We start from the raw sequence: 20,083 nt of genomic DNA, 5'->3' as shown, positions 1-20,083 counted from the left end.
TCGAACAAACTGAGCGCACTTGAATGCACCACTTGACTCCTCTCGCCTTCCTTACACGAGGAAGTGACGCTTCCTCATGTCGCATTCCATTGTGAGCAGACGCGTTCAATATATATATATATATAGTGAACTTCATGTGACCTTCTCTAAGCTTTTGAATGCACATGTCCAACTGTTTCATGTTTCAGTACTTTTTGTACAAGTTGCTGATCTCTCACGAGGAGCTTGTCGGCAAAATTCACAACAGGCGTTTGATCCTTGAATTGAACAATAAATGTCCTGGTTCGATTTGAGCTGGTGTTTTGACAGTCGTCCTCATCATGCTGTTCACATTTTGACATCATGAAACCAAGACAACACCTAACAATGGATCAACAGTGCCCTTTGTGATGCTTCAAACAGCATGTTCTCAAACAGAAGTGGCCACTGAGCTTAGAGTCACAGAATGACATCAGCAGGTAGCAACAGAGATATACCGAGAGACTAGAAGTCACGAAAGATGTCAAAGTGGACATCCTTTGGCCCACATGCCTTGCTGATGACGGCTAGATTGTGAACAATGCCCTGAGAAACCGAATGGTGAATGCCACACCACTCCAGGCACATGTACCGGTAAGGGATGTAGGAGGCACTCAGGTGTCACGTCAGACCATTTGAAACCGTTTACATCAGCGTGGTCTATGTGCTAGATGACCTGCATGGGTACCTGACCACACCACCAGGCTTCCTGCAGGGGCCAGGGAGCATTTGCACTGGACAAGAGACCAGTGGGCCTGAGTGCTGTTTTCTGATGAAAGTCGATTCACATTGAGCAGAAATAATGGCCGCCAACAATGTTGAAGACGTCAAGGGGTGCACTATACAACAGCCACTGTTGTCACTAAATGAGCTTTTGATAGTGGCGGTGTTACAGTGCCATTTGCCCATACTACCTGAATAACATTGTTCATCCAGTGATAAATGATCCAGTGATATACCGTATATCAGTGCTTCTTAACCTGGGTTCGGTGAATCAGTCTCAGGGGTTCAACAGAGCCTCTGCCAAGGAGGTTAAGACACACGACTCAACATGTCAATTAGTTATGACACGCCCGCTTGGCTATCACTGGCTGGTTCATTTTGTGCACAATTAAAAAACGTATACTTTATATTTATACAGTTTTTTTTTCTCTTTTTCAATAAATGCATTTTTTTGTCTTGAATTTGTAAAAAAAATATGTTTTTATTTGTCACGAATGAAGGGTTCGGTGAATGTGCGTATGATCTGGTTAAAGGTCAAGAATCACTATATATTTTTTTTTTTTTAGGCGCGAAATTGGCCGCAAATGCAAGCTATTTTTTAGCAATCGCGAGTACGAATTTTATCTGGTCGCATTCGTGCAAGACCATATGTTGTAATGATCCCACCAGCCCAGGCGCTGTTGTGTGGGTCTGTACGAAAAGTCAATCTCTTCTCCAGTTTTGTAATCTTTCCACATTGTGCGCACGCTGGTCGCTTTAGACTTGCACGAGGACCGCAGATGTGCACGCGGTTCCATTCATAAAATTCACAATATGGTGCGAGCTCCAGTTTCCTCACGCGGTGCAATGCAAGGCATTTATTGCAGAGGTGATAGACCGCCAAAAATAAAAGGCCACTCAAAAATGTGCGGTTTATCTCTATCGGGAACGTCTGAGGGGTCGGGAAACAAGTCAGTATCAGGTGTGACCACCATTTGCCACCTGCAGTGCAACACATCTCCTTTGCCACGAATTGATCAGTTGAGCCATTCATCCACAACCATCACCGCATGCTGCAGCCTGACAACGCATGACCCCGTGTTGCAAGGATCTATCTGTACACAATTCCTGGAAAATGAAAACTGCAGCTCTCAGAGTGGACTTTTATTGTTGGCACCCTCAAGCGCAATTGTACAATAATGTGTTGCACGGAATGAGGCAAATGGCGATCAGACCAGATACTGTGTGGTTCACCACCCACAACAGTAAAACTACATTTTATAGCGGCCTTTCAACATGGGCAGCCTAAGGCATACCTGTGCAATAATCATGCAAGTCTAATCAGCAACTTGATATGTCACACATGAGGTAGATGTGCTCACCATCACAGACTTAGATTTGAGAGCAGAAATGGGAATTTTGTGTACAGAGAAAAGGTCTTAGATCTTGGAAATCAGCAAAAAAATAAATAAATAAGCTGAATTTTTTTTTCGTGTACAAAGACAACAGGAAACGTGGGGGGGGTGTTGATTAAATGTTTTCCAGTAAATTGATGCTTGCCATGCCTGTTTTCATTCCATCAAGGCAGGCAGAAATCAGATCGTGTTTCTTTTCGCTTCACATGCTCAGTTAAAACAGAAAAACACAAAGACAATTTTGCTGAAAGCCTGGCTGACATTAATGCACACACAATTTTGGGGGGGACAATCAGAATCTGAATATTACACCTGCATAATTGTAATTGCTCAACAATACATTTTTTAATAATTGTTCACCTATCAGAACAATTTCCAGGTTTCCTTATACAATATCATGCTAACATGCTTCAGTCGAAATAGAAATGATTGCACGCTAGGCACCCATGACGAAACAACAGCCATTATTTGTTTCGTTTCATTTTTGGTGTGTTCCCGTCTCATGTAAATGAGCCACCCCTCGAATGAGAGGTGTGCTCCTATACTTTGGGCTCATTACCATGACAACAAGGTGGAGCTGTTTTGGGCCCCAATCTTGAATTTTACTTTGAAACTGAAAGAATTGTCAAGCTCCCATAAAACAGTAAAGCATTGTTTATATTTGGAAACGCTACTTCATCACCGAGCTGCAAAATTACACTTACACTACCACTGCTGCTTCGTTTTTCTGGATGCAGAGAATAGAGCACACGCGGGTGCAAAACTACACATTTATTTGACTGTGTGCTCACTTTAATAAAACTGTCCAAATTGTCCAAACACTCCATCCGTAATGTGTATCAATAACGTCGATTTGAATATAACGTGATGAGTGTCACCAGAGCATCCGATCAGATTCATCCAGTTTTTATATGTTAACTCCCCAAATGACAACAGTGCAACACAAAAGTCAGTCTTGTGAATGTTATAGACGTAAGTCACTCTAAAGTGTAATTGTTTGTCATATGGGCCAGGAGTTCTTTACTAACATTTTCAAGCTTTTAATTCAGTCCAATATTCCGGGAGGCTGTATTTTTGGAAGTGAATCCGGTGAATTGTGTAGCAGTTTCTCGAAGAAAATATATTTAGCTCAACTGTAAGATTGAAAAACCATTGGGGACATTCATTTTGTTCGTAATCTTGACCTTAAAGGGTTTGGGTTTCTGAGGGATTGGTGTCGGTATTGCTGACTGAGTATTTCAAACCTTGGTCATATCATGTCCTTCTCAGAGGACGCACAATAGCATGGTCTGTCTGTCGTATTTACAGTTCCTTTTTACAATGCCTTCTCTCCGTCTTCTGTCATCCTGCTCACTGTCTCCTCATCACCTATCTATACATCTCTCCTGTTCAATGACTCCCGTTGTACCCCCACCTCAATGTCTCCCTCTCCTGCACTCTGATGCCACAAATTCAAATATGAGGTTTCCTCAAGCACGCAGTCTTTGACACTGCAGCCCTGTTTTGAGGGGTGTGATCAGAGAATGAGCAGATGAGACGAGGTAAGGCAGTTGCCTATATTTGTATTTGAACGGCAACAGTGGAACAACAATGGAAGGAACGTCTAGGTTTAAAAACAAGAAAAAAAATGCATGAATGATTTTGCAAAAGCCCGTGTCGTATTGCTGGCTTGTGTAATTCCTGTGACTTGACAAGCCAACCGTGCCAGTCACAGACAGAATGGCCATGTCTTTTCTGTGATATACTTTGGTCAATTATTGTTCTGTGGCCAGACGACTTAACATGCAATATCCGCCTCCTTCAAAAAGTGGGGCAAAATATTGATTTTAATTCCAGTCTTCAGTGCTAATGCCTTAAATAACTCACAATTCCCCTCAATTTTGTATTTAGAGTCACAGCTATTTTAATTTCACATTAGCTCTGCTAAATAGGCAAAGTAAATCTTGCATCAATGTTGCAAACTGACAGTGTCAATATGAACAAATATATAAAACATTCTCACCTATATAGAGTTTGTGAAAAAATCAAAGGTGTACACACAGTCTCTATTGATCAATGCCATCACCATATCTGACACACTTGATAATGAGCATAGTTTGGATTATTTAGAATTTCTTCTTCTCACCGTACCCTTTTATTTTACTGGCACAGGTTGAGCTTGGTTTCATTCTTTCTGATACTTTGTTTCCATTTGTGCATATATACATACATACATACATACATACATATATACATACACACACATACACACACACGCGCGCACACACACACACACACACACACACACACACACACACTTACAAAAGGCATCATTATGATTCACGTAATTTGATCAGAGCATTGCATAATGTAACAGCGGGTCTTGTCAAAAATATGAGCTTGTTTTTAATGTTTTGGTAGAATAATGTGGAAAATGGAAAATTTAAAACAAGAATAATAAATTTACATGAGTTTGCTATGCTGGTACGTTTATTGAATAATGATGGCCCAAAACAGAATAATATTTGAAATTTTCAAACCAAAGAATTTCTTTAAAAGCATTATTTAGGTTTGCAGCTATATAAGGGTTATTTATGAAAGGCAATCCAAGGAATGGGCACAATTTCAACATGGCTCAGTTGTGTTCGATTACCAAAACATGGATCAAATAAACCTGCAGACAATTGAATTTCAAGACAAGGAAAAATAAGGTTGGGTGTTTGGAAATGCCACAAAATGTTTGTGGGGGTTTTGTATTTTTTTTTTATGTGTAATGCTCATATAGAACAAGTCACTTCTGGGGGAACCACATGGTGTGTATCCAATAAACACTTCTTACATAAATAATATAAATAAACAAATAAAACATCCAAACTAAAGTACGTTTGTATTTATTTATTTTAAACAAAATGTGAAACAATTATGAAAGTATATTTACTTGAAATTATCAATGCATAATTAATGCCACTTAAAAGTTCGTGACTATATCTTTGCAAGATAACGTCAAAATTAAGTAATTGGAAAATGTCCATTGTATTGCAACAGGGTGAATTATATGTGACAATTAAGGCGAAATCACTCGACAGAAACGGGCGTCTTTATCTTGGACCGCAGACTGCGAATGCCCAAAGCGGCACCCACGGCACATTGGGTTTCGGTGTGCGGGGATTTAACAAGCGAAACTCCTTGACTGCAAGTCAGCGTATATCACACCTCGACAACTGTGTAAATCAAGGTGGCAATCATTCTGTCATTAGTCAATATTGTCCACAGCCACCAACCACTGACCCCCCCCCAAAAAAAAATTGAGACACACTCACCGACCCAAATGTCCAAACACAATCACACACAGTGAACTTGATGTCAACGGGCAAATAAAATGGTATGCATTTAATTTTAAAATTAAAATTTACCTTGATCAAGTCACTTCTCCCTTTGATGCATATTGTCACTGGACACCAACCAAATCCAAAAAAAGTGTGCCAGTAAGTCCTTCGATAGGTCAACAAAAATCACCAATGTTTAAATTGTTGATATTGAGATGTGTAAAACCCCAACGAGTTGGGAATGTCCGTTGATTCCGTTTGGTCTCTCAGTGCGTAAAAAGGTAAAGAAAATAACGAGTGTGTTCGTATGTTGTTTTCTTGTTCTGTTCCTCAATCAAACGTCCATCTTCTTTAATTGACAGAGAAATAACCCGCTAGTTGTACTTCCTGTGAGTTTTGTTTTTCCACATTTCAACTGTGTCCAAATCTCCCCTGCTCACAGTTTTTACTATCTTCCAGGTGAATGTGTGGGTTTGACGGAGGAGTGAATCAGAGGTGGGCTTGCGCACATCCCCGAACCCGCCGCCGAAGCCTTGCAGCTCTGCTTTTTCTCTGTCTGCTTGCAGCAACAGCCGCATTCCTTGTTTGGAAATCCCGTCCACGGTGCCGTCAAAGGAATTGAATTACACCAAAATGACTTCCAGTGCTTTCTTTCAAAATAAAAATGAGCTAATAATTCCCCAGGGACAGCTTTTACTTTGAAGTCAAAAAGGCTAATTTCCTGTCGAAATTCGGTCTTTCCTACGTTCAAAGCTGATCGCCGGTTTAGAAGGTGGGTGGGTCGACCTCGCATTGGAAAACTCAACCAGCAGCCCCATCTTCTGGAGTCAAATAGCATCAATTACAATACAGCAACATATTCAGAGCATACGAAGTCTAACATTGTTTACAAATATTTTCCGGTCAATGTTTCTGATCACGAAATTAATTAAATCACCAAATCTGGGTTTCCGTGAGTATTTCTCTGGCGAGCTACAAGCTGTGTATTTGCTTTTTATTCCAGCAATTTAAATATAGCATTAGATTCACAGTGATTGACTGTCTGCGTCCCTCTGATCATACACAGTACATGTCTTAGTACTGATGAATTTATGCAGACAGAAAAGTGATTAAATGAATATGACGGCTGTGTCCAAGTTATTTGTAATACAGCTAAAACAATGCCGAGATTTGTTAACTGGAATAGCCGTCAGCTTAAATTGAGTACTGTAGTTACAATATTGTTCAACGGATTTTGGATCCGTTTTTAAATTAGTCTAAAGTGTAAAGTATTTTATATGCTTCGATTTATTATGGGGGGGGGTCTGTCTGTGCGTCTGTCTGCACATCAATAATTAATGAAAAGTTAGCATTGCTTCTACAGTACAGTACTTGGAAAAGGCTGCAATGAGTGATGCGCTTATTCCTCACCAGGGTGGTGCAAAGACCTTGGAAGGACAGATGTTCACAGCATAGCAAAGCCAGCCGCCTTTTTGGAGCCACCCGAACGATTATTCCTTCATGTGTTATGGTTGAGTCAGTCAGCATATGTATACCCGGACTTGTCTTTGTGCCAAAGATACACAGACAGCCTGTGCAAGAGCCCCAAAGTTATTCATTTTGGGGAAAAATATAAAGGGTTCAAACCTAAAATCCACATTTTTATTGTGAAGTGACTACAGTATAGTACTGGTGTGAAACTCAAGGCCCGGGGGCCAGATCTGGCCCGCCATATTATTTTGTGTGCCCCGCGAGAGCCAATCGAGCATGCCCAGTTTTCCATGATGCTTGCTAAAGTCTGAACCCAAATATAAAATTGTCACATGTAATCCATCATTACATAGAGATATTCCAAGCATTATCTCATTACGTACTTATACTTTAAAATGCACAATGGTTGAACAAACCATTATTCTTGACTTCAGATTTCAAAACTAGTTATCCACCAATGTGTTGTGCACTGTATATGTAATATGTGGAGGCGATCATACATTTATACGGTTTCACAATATTCACAGTCATAATGGCCCCTCTCAGGGAAACCGTATCGACAATGTGGCCCACTACAAAAGTGAGTTTGACACCCCTGGACTAGGAATGGCTGCATATTAAGCACTTACGGTGGAAGGGTCATGTAGCGCAACACTTTCTACTCTCTATGTACTAAGCTTCTGGGATTTCATCTGACAGAAAAATGACCCCCTTTCCAAAGTCTGTGATAACCTGTGATCGTGTAATAGGTATATTCAATAGTTGGATGCTGTTACCTTTCAACAGAAATACACAATGCCAAATAGATCGGCTTCAAACACTCTTCTCCGCAAGGTAAAGATAATGTGCCACTTTACCATCCACTTTGTCACCTGTGGTCCCTTAACAGTCGCCACTCTGAACTAAACTCCCTGGTTAGTTGGCCCTCTCTTCTCACGTAGACATATTCACTCATCCGTGTTGATCTATGAAAAACTCCTCGGCAAGACCCAGCTCGATCGCCACTGCCTGCTCACCATGCATACCACCACTCGCACCCTACAGGATTTCGTGCTTGAGCTGACCACTCCGCCCATATATTCATCAGTTCAAAAGCATCTTCTTTACACCACTGTTTTCTGCTCTTCCGATCGTGATTACTTTCAGTTCCTGTGTGTTTTGTCAAACAGCCGTGACATTTGTCGCCTTTTGATGATGTGTAGGTCAGATGAATGCGAGACCTGAGTGTCCAGACTGCAGTCGCATCGGATGCATATCCTTCCTATTTATATCCACATATGAAAGAGGACTAGGTCAGACACATGACACATTGGGCAAAAAAATCAGAATTGACCTGCATTATGAACATAACCTAAATCACAAGGTACAGTTTACATATTTCGATTTGCCAGATTGGCATTGCAAATGAGAATCTGTTCTCAGTTGCCTTATGTGGAGAAATCGAGGTTAAAGAAAAAAAAAACACCTTGAGACAACCCATAGATGCAACAGCAGACAGCCAACATGAGGACAGTGAAAGTTTGGTTCAAAACGCAGACAGAGAAATTTGTTGCTGCAGGAATTCTTTTTTAAAGTATTTTTTTAATTAGAAAAGAATATTAGACGATAAAGTTTATCTTTCTTCTTCTGCTTCTCCTTACAATTATTATTATTATTCCTATTATTTATTATTAGAGTAGTAGTTTATGTATATTCAATATTTATTATGTAGACTAAGTAGAGTACTGTTACAACTAAATTTTTAATTGGGAAACCAGTCGTCACATCAAGTCCAAATTTGTTTTTGTAAATTCCCCTGCCTTCACCACTTTGAGGACAACAACATGTTTTTTTTTTCTGTAAAGTGTGTGAAAAAGAAGGTTAATTGAACACTTTCATGAAAGGGTAGTTGACCAGGGTCGCTGGGGGACTATTTTCCAAAACACAAAAACACTGAAAACCACAGGTAGGTGTTTTCCTCCCCAGTTGAATTTTATTTCATGTGTTGTCGTCACCCATTTACCCCAAATAAACTTAGCCCTAGTTGCCAGCCAATCGCAGGGCGCACATAGACCGACAACCATTTACACTCACAATCATACCTAATGACAATTTCGAGTGATCAATTTACCTACCCTGCATATTTTTAGAAAGTGGTAGGGAACCTGGGGAAAATCCCCCCAGGCGCGGGGCGAACATGTAAACTCCACAGAGGAAGGCCAGAGCCGCAATCGAACCCTGCACCTTTACACTGTGAGGCGGACGTGGTAACCAGTCAAACATCGTGTCACCACTCAGTGAAATCACTTGAACATATTTCAAGGGGAGGACATGGCACCCAGGCTGCACAGATAACAATGGGTATGGTGGATTTATGGACTTAATCCGAGTTTTCTCGACAATATTAGAGACATAGGTCGAGATGTAGACCATGTCGGCTGATCCCGCTGTTCGGTTGGCTGAAGGAAAGCATTGGCACAGAGTAGTGGGCGCTGTGAAGGTATGGTGATTTGCTTTATCAGTGAATGGTCACGACTTTTCAGGCGTGAGTTTGAGTGAATTTGTGTTCAGGTTTTTTTGTTTTTTAATGAAAATGTCTTTCTTAATTTGAATGTCAGATAAAAATGGAGTTAAAACTCTATATAGCACTGCACAGCACCTGCAGTAAGGAAGTCCTGTACATCAATGATAAGGCAATCATGAAAATAATAATATAATATTTAAAAAGAATCTAAAATATACAGTCGCTCCCTTGACAAACCATACAGAAGGTGCCGTTTTATTCCCTCGTGCTGCATATTACGTTAAAAAAATGGGTGGTCAAGTTGGCGCATTAGCATCTTGTTTTTGACCTAAAGCCTAGCCTTTCTGTTTGTTGACTCCATTAGGCCAATAGGTCCTGGCAAGCTTCTTGGGCATGACATCCAGGCTGTCCCCCTGAGCAGCTCCTGGATCTTTCACCTAGCATCGTGCAGAATGGCCTTGGCAAGCGCCATTTGTTTGACTTCTGGCTGTCTTCCTGATCAGCTCTGTCAAGTCCACAGAATGGCCCCCAAGCGCCACCGTTGTTCCTGCCCCCCTCAACCAATCCTGTACTGGGGACCCAAAAAAGGTCATTTGTCTTGCATTGGTACATTGTTAGTATTTCATATTATGAGCCGCAGGAGGTTTGTAATGGCAGCACCTCTGATAACTACAAAGTGTCACTAAAGTCAGTATACGTGGCAAAAAAAACATCGCCCCCGCCAAAAACAATATTTTCAACATGAGTTTCATACGTTTCAATTTATAATTTAATGCGTGCGGCACGGTGGTCCACTGGTTAGCATGTCGGCTGCACGGGGAAAAGGTGCAGGGTTCAATTTCGGCTCCGGCCTTTCTGCGTGGAGTTTACATGTTGTCCCCGTGTCTGCGTGGGTTTTCTCTGGGTGCGTTTACTCCCACATTCCAAAAAACATGCGTGGCAGGTTAATGGAAAACTCTAAATGGTCTCAAGGTGTCTCTGTGAGTGCGAATGGTTCTTCGTCTATGTGTGCCCTGCAATTGGCTGGCAACCATTTCAGGGTGTCCCCTGACCACTGCCCGATGACGGATGGGAGAGGATCCAGCATGCCCGCGGCACTCGTGAGGATAAGCAGATTAAAAAAATGGATGGATGGATGAATTTGATGCGCTTTTTTTCACAAATTGGTCTGCATTGCCATCGATTCAGTACATTGACTGGTAATGCATTCTCATGTGTCTGAGCTTCTGAATTTCAGCACTTACTTGATTGCTTAGTAAAGTTACTGGGCCTGTGTGATGGTTTATGGTTGAAGATGTGTCCAAGTAGGTCTCTTATTCTTGACCCTCAGGGTATTTTGATCAAAGTATAACCACAGACATGTTATAAGAACACCTGGGAAGTGTATAGAATTGTGAAGGCATTTTCCCCTAGCACTTCATCTCAATCAACAGACTCTCTCATGCTGCTTTATTTATCAAGCGCGCGCGCGTGTGTGTGTGTGTGTGTGTGTGTGTGTGTGTGTGTGTGTGTGTGTGTGTTATTTGGGCGGCACGGTGGTCGACTGATTAGCATATCCGCCTCACCGTGCAAATATGCTGCAAGGTTCGATTACGGCTGCGGCCTTCCTGTGTGAAGTTTGCATGTTCTTCCCGTCCCTGCGTGGGTTTTCTCCAAGTACTATGGTTTCCTCTCACATTCCAAAACATGCATATTTTATTTATTTATATATTGCCATTCAAGTGTTTTGGGGCTCAGAATGCTAATTTTGACTCACAAATTGCAATGCGAAATAGTGTATTTGGGCCTTGATTTATTATATGTTCAGGTTCACTTACCAGTTTGTAATTGTTTTTTCTATCTCTCATAGCAAACAACACATACACACAGGAATGAATTGTTTTTTAAGAAATAGAATACGGGTGAAAACCCCACAGATCTGCCTCAGAGAATTGATGACCATCCTTCCTCGGAGTCTGGCCTCAAGTGGTGTTCTGGCCTACACACTGATGTGAGGACAGTGCGACAAACATGAACTACAGGGAAGAATACCTCCACGACACAGCTTGTTACCGGGTTACTCAGAGTGCACTGCTGCAGCTGCAATTTTTGACAGCGACTGCAATTTTTTTACTCCCACTTTTGTTTTTGGAGAAGTTCCTATTATGATGATTTGACATCAGTAGTAGGCTAGATTGCACAAAAATGTGGTCCAACTTCACGGCTAGAAGAAAAGTGGACAGCGGAGCTGCCAAGCCATCAAAATTCTCTTTCACAACATACATCCTTCCATGATCTGAACAGCTTTATCCAAATGAGGGCTGCAGGCGTGCTGGACCCTGTCCTAGCTTTCTTCAGAAAGTAGGCAGGGAACACCCTGAATTGGTTGCCAGCCAATCGCAGGGCATACATAGACGAAAAACCATTTGCACTCACAATCACACCTAAGGACAATTTACAGTAAATAATTAACTAATAGTGGATGTTTTTGGAATGTGGGAGGGAGAGCATGCAAACTAACCAGTGCTAACCAGGTGACCAGAACAATTTGTCAGAATTTTCATATGTTTAATCTTTTGTCAAGAACATTAACGCAGCACCCTTCCGCAGTAGATTTAACAAGTCTGCAACCCATTCATTTACACAACACAGTTTCTCTATAATCATAATTTATTTTCATGTAATTATTACATCAAGCATGTAAAGATGAAAATGTAATTACATAAAATTGAATCCAAAATTATTTTTCCTTCACACGGAATGGAATGTGTGAATGTGTCCTAATAACCTCACCAAAATCAAGGCATTGTATTGAACACATGAAAATTGATGCTTCAAAGAATGAATCTAACAAAAATCATGATGAAAATGCAGTGACATTCCAACAATGCTCTTTGCGCACACATACGATACACATTTTTTTTTCTAAGGAAATACATTTTCATATGAAGACATACCTCCAGGGACCCAAAAATAAATAAATAAATAAAAAATATACACCATTAGCTGTGCTTCACGGGCCATGGCCGATTGGCGTATTCCAACAAGTGTAATTATGACACTGATGGTACAACAACACAGTGAAGTGTGATGGTGTTTGTTTTTCTTTGATGGATAAAGCTGTTGTTAGCACAGAATTCTTGTCTGCGCATTAGTGGACATAATAAGCTGCCGATGAAGCTTCACTTTGTACAGCTGCCTTTGTTTTTAGCCGCTGATATGAAGCTATGAAAATTAGCAAGAGTTGGGGTCAAGTCAAGTCATTAGCTTTTAGCTTGGACTCGTCTGCTAGCGTCTGTGTTTGTTTTTAGCTGCTGATCTGAATCTACCGAAATTAGAAGTGATTGTCGTCGAGTCAAATCGTTAGCTTTCAGCTAACTTTGGGCTCATCAACTTGTGTTAATGTAATGTCCACAGTGATGCTGACGTCACTGGAGCCACCAGTGGAAGCAGTATGTTGTCAAACATAGATTGCAAGTATCTACCAATAATTTTTGCTCATTTTTGTCCTTTTTGGGCAACGTGACCCATGACCCATTTTTGAAATATCCGGAACACCACATGTTGCGGCCATATCTAGGACGCGTTCTGAGATTTGCGGACCAAAATATGGACAATCCGGAACAGTTGGCGATTCGGGGACAGTGAAAATCAGCACTGGCACACATTCAAAATTGGGAAGCCGCTGTAGAATAACACACAAGTACATTTTTACTTCTCTTTTGTAGTTCTTTGTGTTTATATTTACAAATAGAAACACATTTTTAGCCCCCATTGCCCAATATAAACTACAGGTATTTGTTTTCAATTTAGGACATGGGCCATGTTATTAAACATTTGCAATTTCTGTCAGAGAGAGATATTGCAGTTTTATTTATTTATTTATTTTAAACACAGTATTAATCGCATGTGGCATGACCTCAATAAATTCACTGCTGATTCATTGAAAATGTTTTTTGTGGCCCTCAAATATTTGTGACTACCCCTGGTGTATATTTTATAATGATTGTACAAATCCGATATAACTATGACCGAGCAAAGCACTACATCTACTGCGCAGCCCCAGAAGCAAGTCTAAAATGACAAGATTACAGCTGCAATGCCGCCAGTCAAACAGGGGTTTCTTGTCTTTGCCGTGACATCATAACCCACAGTGATCATCTTAAAAAATGAATTCATGATTTGTGTCAATTCACATTGCTGTTGCTAAGGGTTAGGCAAGCAAAAATAACACCAAATAGTGCGAAGTCTGTGGCAGAATGATAGGATAGGACTGAGAATATACGGCGGGATAAAGTTTGCACTGTCAGGGCGAGCAGAGGAGAGGATGGTAGGGAAAGTTTATAAGGCGTAGTTTAGGCGAAAATGCATGAGAGAAGAGGGAATCTTTGGTGGCCAGCTGCAAGAGGGAAGATAGTGCAGAAAGGCTTTTAATTCTCAATCCCTACAGAGCCTTTGAAAATTACCAATCTTCTTATCACAGGCGCAGGGCTGCTTATGCAAATTGTTGTGGAGTGGAACATTTAAACGGAAAATTACTCGACAGCATTCCCCCCCTACCCTCCCTCCCTCTTGCCTCTTCCCTTTCCCTCTCTCCTCCACACAAAAAGCCTGTTTTGAGTCAAAGATAAGAAGATGAATTGCTCTCTCCGTGCTTTGAAGCGCATCAGGATTTAAAGACTCCAGCCTCAGCTCTGGTCTAATGCTCATGCTGTTGTTGCCTTTGTCGAAGAAAACAGGCACGGGGAAAAAATGCAGAAAAAAGAAATTCAAAACAACATGCATTCTTTCCTCCAATACATGCCTGGGGAGACAGGGAGCAAGGATTAGCATTGACTTTAATCTTTTTGTTTAACAGTTGGAATTTACTTTGCAAACATTGCATGCCAGAATATGAGGATAAAGATTTTAAGGCGCATTTGAAATAGAAACTCTCGCTCGTGAAATCATAGTTTTGACAAAGCAAACAAATTGAAAACCACTCCATGATTTTTGAATTTTTCTCAACATTTTCTTCCCTTTCTTTCAATCCTAGCATATCAAAGGGGCAGAGGGACAATGGAATTGGAAGATTCATACACCTACAGCACATACAAATATACATTTACTCTCGCATGAATCTGAAAGACTTTCTGCTCTTTATGCCGAGTAAAAACTGATTTATTAGTATGAACTTGAGAGGTTTATGATCAGAATGAACTTTCAGGTTATACTTGAACTTTAATAAAGCTGCAGGAGAAAACGTACAGCGGAACCTTAACTCTAAATTGCTTAACTCGTCGCTGTGACTTGGGGGAATTGCTACCGCTTCGTCAGCTGATCACATGTTCCCTAAAAGCATGAAACACCGAAAATGTAACGTTGGAGTCTGCTATAACTATATCCCTACTCTGGACTTCCTTTTCGTGACCAGACTGGCAATGGCAGAAGGAAGGCCATTCATTTTTGAAACTCCGTGCCTGACAGGTCTTGGACTAAGTCGGCTGGACTAAGACATTTCACTGGTGTGTTTGCGGTAGGCTGACGCCAGATTTAGGGTGTACCCCTCGTCTCACCCAAAGTCAGCTGAGATAGGTTCCAGATCAATCACAACCCTAAAGAGGTACAAGTGTGTAGAAAATGGATGAAATCACAATTTAAGTCACAAGCTATTTCAATGATTTCTTGATTAAACACGTCTGGAGGTAATCAGTAGTTGGAGGAAAATCACGCTTTAAATTCGCTTCATGAACCAGTTGTATTTTTTTTTAATCCCTCAAAATGGTGCACTCTGTTCAACATTGGACTGAACGTACACGGACTTGTCAAGTCCAACGTTGACACACATCTAGTGACATGTTCAATGGACACGGTGGCAAGCTATATTGTTTTAAAAATCAAGTTATTAAATGCACATGAAAAATAATGACATTATCAATTAAATTATAGGCAACATATTAAATTCAATTTTATTACTGCTGCAATTGCATACTTAAAACAATACAAGAATACCCCCACGCATTTGCAAAGAAGTAGGCTTATTGCCGCTAAATGAAATACTGGCAGGTAAAAATGATGGAGCAAGAATCAAAGGTGGCAGTCATTATGAGATATGTGATGTGTGTGTGTGTGTGTTTTCTCCCTCTCTCTATAGAGTGCATATATATGATGAAATTGTACAACATAAACAAGTGATATAAACTCTTGTTATTGATCAGTCAATAATTGTGTAACATGTTGATTGTTCCACAAGCCAAACTGGACTGAATGTTAATCTCACGAAAACAGACCTAAGGCAGAGTCGGGAAATTTGTGACTTTCTGTCGCAGTAAAGTTCTTTGCAACGACTGCCGTTAATCCATGTCTGAACAAGTGTGATGATAAACCCTCTGTCTGAAATGTAATCCTTTTAGTAAAAGCTTTTTGGATAAACTCGCTTCATGCAAATTATAAACCCCATTAGTTTTGAGTGACTAGCCTGCTCCATTGAGATTAATGGCCAACTGACTACCTGATTTAATAGGGTTATTCGACATCTTCAAGGGACAAATACGTAACAAAATTAATGCGAGGCATTTGTCAATGACATAGTCAATCTGAGCGTGCAATCCGTTTCTTTTGTGCCCAGATTAGACTCCTCCTGGGCCTTCATGAGTCTGTCTGGAGCAAACACAGCAGTAAAAGTATGACGTTCTTTTTATTAACACTCACGTATATATGGAAAATCACGTTCCATGTGATCAAATACACAACCGTCGTTGCTTTGGTCATTACTGTTCGGGAGGATGAAATTTGATCACAAAAAAAAAGGAGACAACATTAGTGATTATTGATCGTAGCCTCCTGTTGACAAATGATTGGCAAAAAACTTGCTTGTACCCCTTCTGACCTAAAATCGCCCCAAGACAAAATGTCCTCCCTCACTTTCCTGCAAACCAAAAGCACTGCCCAGCTCCCTGCTGTGACCACTTTTCTTGGAGATCTGTGAAAAAAATTCAAGATGACTTGCTATTGAAGATTACATGGTTGAAGAAAGGGTGAAGAGAAAAGAAAAAAAGATAGATATTTACAGACAAAAAAAAAAAAAAAAAAAATGAAGACAGCACCAAGAATACACCTGGTATCCACCCATACAACCAAGACAATAAAGCGCACTCACTGCTTTCCATCCAAGGGAAAAAAATTGCAAAAGAGAAAATACAATACAATACATCCTGATTTATATAGTGCTTTCACAACAGTTGCAGCTGTAACAAAGCGCTTAACAAAACAGTTAATATAAAATAAAATAATAAACCCAACACATAACATAAAAACACGGACAGTCGTGCGATCTTAACCACATTTTCCTCATCTGCTTTGTTGGCTGAAGCATTCATAAGATGCGAAACACTTGACTGTCTTACTAAAAACATCACATTTTCAAAAATCTGTAGTCATACCTCGGTTTTCGACCATAATCCGTTCCAGAAAAGCGATTTATTCGAAATCCGAAACTATTTTATTATCCCAGGATTAGGGGCCAATACACGATGCAGAAATAACAAAAAAACAGTCAGATTTGCATAAATCACAAAAAACACGTCTGCTCACAATGAACGTTAGTATGTATATATATATATATATATATATGACATGGAGGAGTTTAATCTGTTATTTCCAAACCCGATTGGTAAAATTCTCCCAAACTACAGTAAGTCCTCAACAACACTTTCTTTGCTTCGAATTCCCTCACCTAACCCATCAAGCATTCGGATTATCCAATTAACACAATACCTGGTTATTCCCTGATTGACTGATGTGGCAGTGGAACCATATTTTGAAAGACAGTAAGCTGCACAGACCTGACTGGAAAATATAAATAACTTTTAGTCGCCATTCATTTGAGAAATGATGTGGTAGAACTGGGTTCCTCTCAAACATCTCAAGTCAAGGGTTCTGGTAAGTATAGCATCTGCTCATGAATAAATTGTGGCTTTGCATCCTGTGCACAGAGTGGCTTTTCTTGTCAACACACAGAAAGGGGGCTGAAAATTTTATGACTTTTAAATGATTTAAAGCTGTGTTTGATCATTAAAAAAATATTAGAAAATGAAAATAATTACATTAGTGTTTTTTTTTTTAAATAGATGTCAAATTGAAGCTGGAGGTAACCTCTAAGAAGTAATATTTTCTACTGCTCTTAAGTCATCAGTGTGTTGATTATTCATTTGCTGTTTAATATTTTTTGCAGTTATTGTACCGCTTTACTCCGTTGGTCGGGGAATATGGAAAAATAAAGATTTGAAGAAGACCGGTTTGGGTAATGATTAGATGGATATTTTACACCAGTATCATATGATTACGATTTAAATAATAAAATGAATGAATGAGTACACTTATTTTTGGGCATGAAGACTTTATTTACACTAGTTAGAGGTGAAACCAACATCAAAATTAAGTAACAAATGTTGAATACGAAACAGCAGCAGTTCACAAAAGAAAAAAACTGAGAGCTAATCAGAGGCGTTCGGGGACTCATTTCTCAGCCCTGGTTTTTCATGGCTCAGACCAGCCGACGTTAGTTTACAATGTTTTAATGAAGATGTTTAATTCTACCCTTATTATTTTACCAGTCTAACATACTTAACCATTATCCTCCAACATCGATATTTGTATTGAATTCTATCAAAAATCCAATTTACAAATGATTCTGCCGACAAAATCACAATCAGTGTTTATTAAGTACAAGCACAAAAATGCAAGTCGTTAAAATGCACAACCTGACAAAAAGGGGCCAATTAGCAAGTCTACATAACATAGGAAAAGACATGTTATCTGTCATAAGACAACTTGATCAATGCTGTACACTCAGCAACATTTCAGCAGCTAGAATGGCACTGTTATTTGAAACCAATTGACACCACTTAACGGTGCACTACTTAGTGGACTGACACTAACTTCACGATCGCCACACACGAACAGGTACTTTAAAGAAATGTGACATAAAACACATGTGGCAAAATAGTGTGATGAAATGAAAACAGACCATGGCTAAGTGTTTGCTTGCACATGAATTAGACTGACACACTTTACTGGCCAATGATGTTTTGCAAGTGATGGGTGTTAAGCATTCTTATTCCTCTTTTAACTATTTTACGGTCTCGAGGTGTCCTGGAATAACACCATCTCAAGCAAGAAAAGGACTGGATTATTCCCTTCCAACTTCATCACTGTGTATGGAATTCAAAGAGAGTCTCAAAGCAACCTGTGCTACAGCAACAAATCCCCTCAAGGAGGAATGAAGACTAAAAGTAGTTTACTGGCAGTTGGAACTGCAGCCGGGACCATTTATCTCGTTACTGAAAACATGCTGGACAAGGATCACGAGCGGAGTCCCACTTTACCAGTCGCTGTCAGTACTGATGACACATGGAGAGCTCAGAGTAGAAAGCAACGTGTTGCAGAGAAAACAGCGGTTGCTGCAGCTTAGTGAAAACAAAGTCATGCAAGATGTACCGAGGTGGGACTCCTCCCAGGATACGATGGAAAGATACCAGCAGTTTGCATTTTATTCTGAAAAGACCAACAGCGCTGTCAAGAAGACTAAGAGGAACACTCGTGGCCCTATTTTCATTCCGAGCACAAGTCTAGCGTTTGCGCCTTTGTGTGCCCTTCTGGGACGGAAGTAGCCTTTCCGGCCAATCCAAGTGCCATCCCTCATTTGCATCAAAATCAGGGCGCTCGAGTACACCATGCTAGACACTGCGCAAACGAAAATAGACTCGCTGCTGTCCATGCATGATATTGGCAGGTAAGCTGTAAGCGCTGCCCTTGCGGATGAGGTAGTCGGCCGTGCATGTGACGTGGGCAATTGGAGATGGCTTTGCACCCCAGATCGTGTGTCCATGTGGAACCCCACCCCGGAATGATTGAAAGCTCCCAATTCATTTGCTGCACTTGGTTTTTCACAGCAGCTGTCAGACGGCCGTTTGTCGGCAATCTTTTTACTGCAGTCAAACGAAAGCACCAAGATGGACGTCCTTGAAAATGTTCGATTTTTATTTCTTCTGCAAGCGTTTTTGCCCTCAGTTGAACGGTGACTGGACTTGGCGAAACACGTTTTCCAGCTTCCTCCACTTGCGGACCATGGATTCGTTGATCTGAATTTCGGATTCCGCATAAATAATCGCTTGTAGTTTGAACTGTGCTTCGTAGGCATGTCTCTTAATAGCTGCCATTTTCAGGTTGTTGTATATGCACATACTGTCACTATGTACACCTACCAGGGATGCTTTTAAACTCCTCTTTCACGCCCACCTTTCCCCCTTTAACATCCGCATGCTGCTCTCTGGTACGTCCGTCTTTCCTCGATATAAGCAGCGTGTCAGCACAATATCAGTCAGTCAAGCGGAGCGCTCATCAAAGTCACACAACATTCACAGAATTTGGAACTCGGTGCATGCACAAGACACACCGCATTACTACACGCCCCGTGCTAGTTGGGTAAAAGGTCAGACTTTTGAGTGTACCTTATGGTTGTGAAAATAGAATGTGTGTGTGTGTGTGTGTGTGTGTGTGTATATATATATATACACACACACACATATATATATATATATATATATATATATATATATATATATATATATATATATGTGTGTGTGTGTATATATGTATATATACACACACACACATATATACACAGGGATATTTATATGTATATACCGTAT

The 20,083-nt window shown here is 40.4% G+C and overlaps 1 protein-coding gene and 1 long non-coding RNA gene across 7 annotated transcripts in view; one reads left to right on the top strand and one right to left on the bottom strand.

Moving 5' to 3' along the window:
* The window catches only part of adgrb1a (adhesion G protein-coupled receptor B1a), a 113,475-nt gene extending 107,390 nt beyond the window's left edge, over window positions 1-6,085 (bottom strand). For 5 of the 6 annotated variants that reach the window (XM_019880070.1, XM_019880069.1, XM_019880071.1 and 2 more), the window contains exon 1: window positions 5,528-6,085. The gene's annotated coding sequence lies outside the window, so the exon portion shown is untranslated. The remainder of the gene's footprint in view (window positions 1-5,527) is intronic. The other variant, XM_019880074.1, reaches the window with a different exon arrangement.
* Window positions 6,086-8,933: 2,848 nt separating this feature from the next.
* Window positions 8,934-17,532, top strand: LOC109521870 (uncharacterized). Its single transcript, XR_002169448.1, has 3 exons — window positions 8,934-9,389; window positions 9,778-10,001; window positions 17,501-17,532. It is a non-coding gene; the product is annotated as an uncharacterized LOC109521870 (long non-coding RNA).
* The last annotated feature ends 2,551 nt before the right edge of the window (window positions 17,533-20,083 follow it).

Source organism: Hippocampus comes, unplaced genomic scaffold (assembly GCF_001891065.2).
Source record: "Hippocampus comes isolate QL1 unplaced genomic scaffold, H_comes_QL1_v1.1 scaffold135, whole genome shotgun sequence".
NCBI classification, from domain to species: domain Eukaryota; kingdom Metazoa; phylum Chordata; class Actinopteri; order Syngnathiformes; family Syngnathidae; genus Hippocampus; species Hippocampus comes.
The sequence above is the reverse complement of the archived record's forward strand: the minus strand, read 5'-3'. Positions and strand labels throughout refer to the sequence as shown.